The sequence below is a fragment of the Hibiscus syriacus genome, unplaced genomic scaffold (genome assembly GCF_006381635.1).
Source record: "Hibiscus syriacus cultivar Baekdansim isolate YM2019G1 unplaced genomic scaffold, ASM638163v2 tig00112738_pilon, whole genome shotgun sequence".
Classification (NCBI taxonomy): Eukaryota; Viridiplantae; Streptophyta; class Magnoliopsida; order Malvales; family Malvaceae; genus Hibiscus; species Hibiscus syriacus.
In genome coordinates this window covers 9,035,374-9,045,226 of record NW_024063392.1, presented here as the reverse complement: position 1 = coordinate 9,045,226, position 9,853 = coordinate 9,035,374, and positions in this window count along the sequence as shown.

Here is a 9,853-nt window from a genome sequence, read left to right as displayed (position 1 = left end):
TGGACCCAATGACACGGTTGGCTGGGCGAAGAGTGATGACTTGCGTTTTTCGGTTAAAACTGCTTATGCAGTTTAGTTGAAAGAGGAGAATGAGGATTCTGATCCAGTTTGGAGTGTAATTCATAAACATAAATGACTTCAACATGTGAAGATTTTTCTGTCACTGTTGTGTTGTGGTAAAATTATGACTAACGCGGAACGCGCTAAGCATCAGTTCACAGATGATGATAGATGCCCTTTATGTGCCGATTCCGTCGAAGATATCGATCATGTCATGCGGAAGTGCTCGGCCATTTTCCCAATTTGGATACTCCTGATTAAAGAAGATAAGTTGGATGAATTTATGTCAATGGAGATGAAAACTTGGATTCGGATAAACTTGGATAATAAGAAGTATTTTGCCAAAGTTAGTGAAGAGTGGGATATTTTATTTGGATCGATTCTATGGAACACTTGGAAGAAGCGGAACTCAATTGTGTTCGATAGCCCTTTGGAGAACAGTTCTAGCCTGCTTGAGAGGAGCAGGAGGCTGCAAACAATTACTTTTACTGCTCTTGAACAAGAAGACGCACGAAAAAAGGGTTGATATCAGCAGTAGTGATGCAAGGTGGCGAGCTCCTCGGACCCTTGGGTCAAGGTGAATACGGATGGCTCCAGACAAACTAAAAATGGTATGGCTGCTTGTGAAGGTGTAGTTCGTGACCCCAATGGAGTGTGGAAGGTGGGTTTTAAAAAATTTCTCGGTATTTGCTCGGTTCTTGAAGCGGAGTTGTGGGGTGTGTATATTGGCTTACTATGTGCCTGGAATGAAGGTTTGCGGAAGATTATCATCGAATTTGATAGCCTTGGCGCTATTCGCTTGCTTAAGGACCAGATAATAGGAAATAACTCTTAAGGTGTGTTTGGTTGGGGGAATGTGAGATTCTCATGGGAATGAAATCCACATTCTCCCATTTGGTTGGTCGGGAATGTTATTCCCGGTAATCTTACATTACCAATAGTGGATTTTTTGGGTATATTACCGGGAATTTCATTACATCCCTTTCTTTAGGTATTGTTAGATTATCGGAGTTTTGGATTAAAATATCCTTAATTTTTTTTTTCAAAAATATCATTATTCTGTCATTGAATAATAAAAATTCTACGAATGTTAAATTACAAATTTATCCTTAAACTATTTTAGATTTACAAAAAAATCTATAATTAAAATTTTATATGAATTCAGGGGTTAAAATAAAATTTTACCCTTTCATTAAACCTTTTTATATTTTTAATTTTGTAAAAAATTATATAAATTTTATGAATTTAAATTTTTTAAAAGAAAATATATAAATATTTTACAACTTGTTAAAAAAACAAATATATAATAAAGATAATTTAGTCAAATATACATTCAAATCTTTTATTCTTTTAACCAAACACAATAATTTTACATTCATACTAAACCAACCAACCACAAAATACAACATTCCCATTAATCATATTCTCTGATAATCTTTTATTCCCACTGGTAATCTTACATTTCGTGAACCAAACGCACCCTTAACAATTTTGCAGCATTTACACATGATATTGGATCATCAATGGGAGGTGCACATTCAACATGTTGCAAGGCAAGGCAACCGTATTGCTGATAACTTGGCTCAGGAGCCAGTCCTGAAGTAGTTGAAACTCAAATATGGATGCTTCCCCCTGATGAATTACACTGCATGCTCGATGAGGATGATGGGTGATTATTTAAGTGCTTTATCTCAATTGTTGTTTGAGCGGTTATGGTATTGTTAGATTATCGAGTTTTGGATTAAAATATCCTAATTTTTTTTTCAAAAATCATTATTTGTCATTGAATAATAAAAATTCTACAATGTTAATTACAATTATCCTTAAACTATTTTAGATTTACAAAAAAATCTATAATTAAAATTTTATATGAATTCAGGGTTAAAATAAAATTTTACCCTTTCATTAAACCTTTTATATTTTTAATTTGTAAAAAATTATATAAATTTTATGATTTAATTTTTTAAAAGAAAATATATAATATTTTACAACTTGTTAAAAAAACAATATATATAAGAATTTAGTCATATACATTCAAATCTTTTATTCTTTAACCAAACACAATAATTTTACATTCATACTAAACCAACCAACCACAAAATACAACATTCTCATTAATCGTATTCTCTGATAATCTTTTATTCCCACTGGTAATCTTACATTTCGTGAACCAAACGCACCCTTAACAATTTTGCAGCATTTACACATGATATTGGATCATCAATGGGAGGTGCACATTCAACATGTTGCAAGGCAAGGCAACCGTATTGCTGAACTTGCTCAGGAGCAGTCCTGAAGTAGTTGAAACTCAAATATGGATGCTTCCCCCTGATGAATTACACTGCATGCTCGATGAGGATGATGGGTGATTATTTAAGTGCTTTATCTCAATTGTTGTTTGAGTCGGTTATTTCTACTGTACCTCATATTTTTCTTCAAGTTGTTTTTATTACATGTGTACTCTTTTCATATAATTAAGTAGGGAGTTTTTAATGAGGCATATGATAATATTTCCCTTTTTCATATATATATATATATATATATGTCATTTATTGTTCTAAATGTCTACAATTGATTCCTGCACGAATTTCATATCTATATCCAACATTAGATCAAATATATAATTTAAGTAGAATATTTTAAGCCATGCAAATATGAGTAAAAAATTATCTAGACATCTAAAATTATATAAAACACGCCAAATTTCATATCTATACCCAACATTAAATTTAGCAATATGGTACACGACACAAGAGACACATACTACATGAACACAACACATGTTTCTCGTATATGTGATGTAGAAATTTGTGTTTATGCATGTTGACACGAATATCAAATTTTTATTTCGTGTTTCGTATTTATTCATGCCACACGAAACATTAATTAATATTTTATTATCAAGTTGGGTCAAATAAGATATTGGGTCAAATCAGGCCGGGTCGAGTGAATATGTTATTTAATTGGTAAAAAATATTAATTATCAATTTTTTATCAATTAAAATTTTCAAATAGATTTTAAATGTTTAACTATAAATATAATATTTTCTTAATCAGAACAAAATAATAAATTATTGATTATGTTTAATTATAAATATAATATTTTTTACTGATTTGATTCAAATCAAATTTGTTATGTCTAATTTCATATAATTTATTTATATTATATTTTGTATACAGTTTTTATGTGGATTATCAATTATATATTTTATTTAATATATTCATGTATTTATTTTAATATGAAAGATAAAAAATTATGTACTACTACAAATGATGAAAAATGTATTGAATCTTTGTATTAAATATAATTTATATGCTACATTATTAACTAAATTAATGTGTGCTTTATGATTTTATGGGATCAATGTGTAGTTCTTCCACGTAGATTTTTAAATCAAATATTTTTTTTTTCTCCAGACACATCTATATTTTGTAGGAGCATGGATTCTATCATGCAACAAACACTTCATGCACGTTGGGATTTGCGAAAGCTCAAATCGATAATCGGAACGGTTTGCAAAGAGGTCGGAACGATTTTTGTGTTTAAGGAGTAAGGAGAATGAAAGATAGAAATTCGCACAGCGATTTATGGTGGTTCCACTTCTCAACCAAGTCTACATCCACTACCTTAGCTCCTCACCAAGGATTTTCAAACAAATTCACTAATATGTTCTTTCTTTTTCAAGGACAAAGAGTAACATTTACAAACTCCCTAGCTTTTCAAGGGATAAACTAGAACCTTTCCCTAGCTTTTTCACGGGCTTAGCTAGAACCTTTCCCCTTTACAAAAGGATAAAAGAAGTAAACAAATAAACGTCTCTAAGGTAGATGTTTACAAGAATTAAGCTCACAAGAACAAATATTTACAAGAGAAAGATGAATTAAGAATGAAAGACTTCTTCTCTTGTGTTTGATTGCTTGGATATATGTTCTCTTTCTTTTTCAAGTGTCCTCAATTTGTATTTATAGTTTGAAATGTGTTTGAATTCGTATCTAGTCTTTGAGGATGTTTTGGAGCCTTTTGGGGATGCTTTTTCTGCAAAAATAGGTTGTTCATAACCAGGGGTATCGGTACCCCTTCAAGGGGTATCAGTACTACCTTTGTTAAATTCAAATTAAACTAGTCGTTGAAGCCAGGATGAATAGATACCCCTGCAGGGGGTATCAATACACCAGGGTATGGATACCCAAAGGGGTATCGGTACCCTTTTTGCATTCGATGTTTGAGTAGTCATAGGGGTATGGGGTATCGGTACACCCGAGTTTGGATACCCTTTGAAGGGGTATCGGTACCCATTTTCATTTTTGCTCAAATTCAAATTTAATAGACTTCGAATTATTTTTTGAAACCTTTTTAAAACTTTGAATAAATTCAATTCAAGTCCAAAAACATTTTGCCTTAAATTTGTTATATCGAAACATAATTCAACAATATCCCCCTTTTTTATATAACAAAACATTTGAAAATTATTTTTGGCAAACCTCCCCCTTAATAAAATGTTTAATGAAAAAGATACCAATTGTTAACAAAAGGATATCAATTGTTAAAAAGATATCAATTGTTGGAAAATATATGAAAATGTTAAGCTCCCCTTTTTTCATTAAGAAATTGAATTTTTCAAACAAAACTTCTCCCCCTTTTTGTTATATCAAAAATAATTCAATCTTTAAAGTTCTAAAATAACATTGGAGAGTAAGCGATAAATTTGACATTTATAAATCATTTGAAAAATCAAAGCTCCCCCTCAATAAGTGCATTCCAACAAAATTAGCTTTAAAAACTTGACACTTACAAAATTGAATTTCAACAAGAATAACAAACATGTTAGTAGCACAAGAAATTCAATATATCAAGTCTAAAATACTTTATGCAATACCAATAGTTGAAACTAAGTACATATGCATAAAGTTTTATAAAAATCTTATGCATTTGAATTTTTTTATATCAATTGTTAGAGAGATATCATTTTCATTTCAACCACATGCATAAACATTTAAACTTAGGTCAACAATTTAAAATTTATAAAATCAAAGTATTTGAAAAGTTGATATCAATTGTTAGAGAGATATCATTTGCATTTAAAACCAATTTTGACCAAAATTTTATTATGATGAACTAAAATTTTTGAAAAATCATTAAAACTTTAAAATGTTCATCATAAACATCTTTTCAACATACATGAGATTAAAACAATAATGCATAATCATTTAAAAAGAAAAACTCATGCATGCTTAAAATCAAATGAGTAACCAAATAACCAAAATTAAAAACATTAAGCTTAGAGGTTACCCATTCCTTTTCATGTGTGGCTAGAGCATCTTGAATATCATCACTTTCATCACCATTGCTCTCACACACCTACAAGAGACATTTAAATAGATTTTGGTATCCAAATTGTTTTGGATCCTTGAAAGTTAGTTTCAATGTCCCTTGTTCCTTTCGGAACCCATACTTGCCTAATTTTAAAACGTTTTCCTTTCTTCAAAAGACAAGTATGTTCCTTATGACCATGATAATGGCAGTGTGAGCATTTTGACATTTTTAAACATAATAAGTTGTTTTTAGAAATTAATTCTTTTTCTTTTGTTAAGCTTTCAAGCTTCACTTCTAATTCAAAATTTTCCTTTTCTAAATCATTTATTTTGATTTTTGAAAGCTCTAAATCATTTTTCAAAATTTCATTTTGATTTTCAAAACCAACTCTTGCTTTCAAAATCGATTTATTTTCAATTTTGAGTTTTGAAATTAATTTCGTATATTTGGAATTCATGGTCTCAAATCCCAAATACAACATATACAAGCATCTTGTAATTCATCAAAAGTAAATGAATTAAATTCATTTGAGTTATAAGATACCTTGAATTCTTCATGAGTGGCCATTAGGCATAGGTTGACTACTTCATCATCATTGGAGTCATCTTCATCACTCCAAGTTTTCCACATATGCCTTTTTTCTTAGAAGATCCCTTCTCTCTTAGAAGGGGACAATCATACTTGACATGTCCCGTTCTTTGACAATTAAAGCACACCGGGGGACTCTTTTTCTTGGTTGATTCATGCTTTACTTCCTTGGAAGTCATGAATCTCTTTAAATCTTTTAAGAGCTTGACCATCTCATCTTCTTGTTCATCATCGTCTTCATCCACCTCATCACTTGAATCTTGATGGCTTTCATTGGTGGATTTGAAGGCAATTCCTACCTCCTTCTTCTTGTTGTTTTTCTTCTTTTCACTTTCTTCCTCTTCCTTCAACATCATCTCCTAAGTGAGAAAGGAATCAATTAGCTCATCAAGAGTGAAAGACTTTATGTCTCTAGCTTCGATAATGGTGGTCTTCTTCGATTGCCACGAACTTGGAAAAGAGTAGATCATCTTCCTTACAAGCTTCTCATTAGAGATTACTTCTCCAAATCCCCTGTTGAGTTAATCGATTGACGAAATAGGCCAAGAGGGTGTGAATTGACAATAAAAATTTTGGTGGAAGCTTCTGCAGAAAATTAAAAATATTTGCACAACGATTTAGAGTGGTTCGACTTTCTCAACCAAAGTCTATGTCCACTACCTTAGCTATCCACACTAAGGATTTTCCACAAATTCACTAATTTGTCTTTCTTTTTAGAACAAAGAGTAACCTTACAAATCTCTTAATAATTATACCCCAAATTCTTCAGAACACTCTCTCCCAAAGAGAACAATACAAATTTTGCAAACTTACAAGAAAATCCTCACAATGCAAGATGTTTGCACAATTCTAGAACAAAGAAAGAACACTCAAGAATAATACAATTGAGCACAATAAGTGTTCTTGAAAGCAAAAAATGAATATTGAATGAAATAGGCTTGAAAATACTCAAACTTGAGGTTTGATGCTTTTTCTTTGATTCTGTCTTGATTCTTGATATATGGTATTGATCAATGGCTCCTAAGCTTGTTTAAATACACCTTGGATCACTTTTGAACTTTGGGGATCATTAGTGGAGTCAATAAAGATGTTATTATGTGAAAATAATTAATACCTAAAACATTTTGAAACAAGGGTTTTGAATAACTCAGCCAATTGATATTTAGAAATTTAAAATCGTAAGCTGCTAAGATCACAATCAAGAGAAACGTTAACCATAAGTTTCATAATCAATATTCATAAACAATGTGTAATGGTAAATTGGTCATATTGCAACTAATATGTAATGATGCAAAAACGAAATAAACATTTAGCTTATAAATTCAAGCAAACCAAATATATATATTAAGTTCAAACATCCATAATATCCAAACATTCAATCCAAAAACATCAAAAGTTTGAACAATTTAAGGTAAGAAAATCCAAAATATTAATCAAAAGTTTAATTCAGGAAAACTAAAGCAAGATAGGTCTAGTCGTCCATAGGAGGATTGGGAGGATGAGGATAATGTGGTCACACTTCAAGTGTGAGAGCATCCATACGTTCATGCATCTCCCGTTGAAACTCAGTCAGTTGAGACTCCATGGAAGCAAACCGTAGATCAAATGACTCCATAAATGATCGAAAATATGGAGGTATTTGTTCCTCTTGCTGTGCGGGTGCCGGCTCATCGTCTGGTATGTGATCGTCTATATGTTGAAAAAATTCTTGAAGTTCAGGATCATCATCTGCTACTGGTACCGGAGGAGGTGGAGCTCGTGAAGAGCTAGCTCCCAGAGTTTGCTCAGTGGGTCTATATTCCCATTGACCCGTTTCCTTATCCTTTTTCCATCCCGATTTCTTTAAGGAAGTGAGATTAATTTGGTTTTGGAGAGGGATGAGAATGTCAACCGAGACCTTAAGCCCTGGTTTGATAAAAAGATTAGAAAGAAGAAAACCGTAAACTAAAGTTTCCATATTTTTGGAAGGGAGAACATTTACGTTATCAACAAGCTCACTAAAAATAATTTGTGGCAAATTAATTTTCTTATTATGTTGGATACAATGTATCCACCATAAATCGATGACTCTAAGAGTGGAGTACCTATCTCCGGATGGTCTAAACCACCTAGAGATCATTAAATGAAGAAATCAGTCATGATGTGCTTGTAAGGTACTAACACTATCCTTAGACTTATATGGTGTGGCCACAATGTCTATTTCATTATCTATGTCTGCATCATCTAAACCAAAAGCTTTAGCGATAGTTTCCGAATTGATGAAAATGACTTCTCCTAAGAGATAGGATCGTATGTCTATGGTTTCGGTTTTACTTGCATTTTGGACAAAAACCGCATTGGAGTAGAAAATGTGGACTAATTGTTGATAGACAATGGGCTTCATTTGGCACAATTTATCAAACTTCCAGGAACGAATGACAGGAAGATATTTAAAGTTAATATCCTCCATTGCTTGAATGGAAGGAATACGTTCCTCTCGAATTTTGTAAGATTGAAAATAACTAACGAACCTATCATATAATTCATCTAGACGACTGGGTTGGTTAAAGCAAAAATTAAGAATTAATTCGGGTTGGTTTGAGTTTGGATTTTATGGTGGAGGAGGGATAAGAGGTCGGTTTTGACTTGAGCGATTAGACGATGTCCTAGGTCGTTTAGGATTAGACATTGTTCAAGAATCATAATGGGATAGGTAACCTGCAAATTTAAAACACATGTATGCAATAAAATCAATCCAAAACTCAATTGAGTCCACAATAGTCAAGGTTCTCTAAACCGAATCTTAATGGGCAAAGTTTGGAAAACTATTTGGAAAATAAAGTTTGAAGATCATAATATGTATAGTTTTCATGAAAACAACATAAGTGAATCAGAAACATCAATAAAAATAATAATTTTAGAATTTTTTTTTAATTTCAAAAATAATTTTGAGAAATTTAGTGTTTTTGACAAAATTTGTTGTAAAATCTAGTTTTTAAACACTAAACAATCAATGCCCGATAATTTGTTCATCCTAGAACTAATCAAAACTAGTTATAAGTTCAAAAATCAATAAAACAAGGTTTTAGAGAAAATTACCTTGAATCTTTGGATTGAGTGAGAACGTAGTGATGTTTTGCATGATTTAATGATGCAAATAGGTTTTGGAGATGAAAAATGATCGAAATCCATCTAGAATGCGTTGATTTGAGGCAAATGGAGAGTTTAGAGTGAGAGAGGGATGAACGGTGGGCTAAGTAGTTTTAAGGGTTTTTAAGAAAATAAAGAAGAAATATGGATTAAATACCCAAAACCCGATGAGTGTATCGATGCACAGCAGAGTGAATCAATGCACATTCAAGGAGTGCATTGGTGCACCTTCAAGGTGTATCGATTCATATTCAAAGAATGCAACGATGCACTATTCAGTGAATCGATACACTAAGCACAAAAATGTCAAAAATCCGTTTTAAACACTCAAATGCTAGAATCGATACACTAAGCACAAAAATGTCAAAAATCCGTTTTAAACACTCAAAAATGCTAAATTATTTAACTCTAGTGGTATTGGCAACCCATATGTTGAAAATTAATCATGTTCAATCAATCAAATCTATCTTTAAACATAATTTTAACATATAATTAATTTTCACTAAGAACCATAAACTCCCCCTAACTAATTGCAAAGAATGCAATCAAAAATATTTTTTTTAATAAGCATTTCCCAAAAACTAATTAAAAAGTGCTAAACTTATTTTAAACACAAAGCCAAGGTAAGTTGGTCAAACCTAGCTCTATCCTAAGTGTCCAAAATCTTTCTTTATCTAAAGGTTTTGTGAAAATATTTGCTAATTGGTGCAAAGTATCAACATATTCTAGAACTATATCTTCTTTAGCGATATGATCTATAAT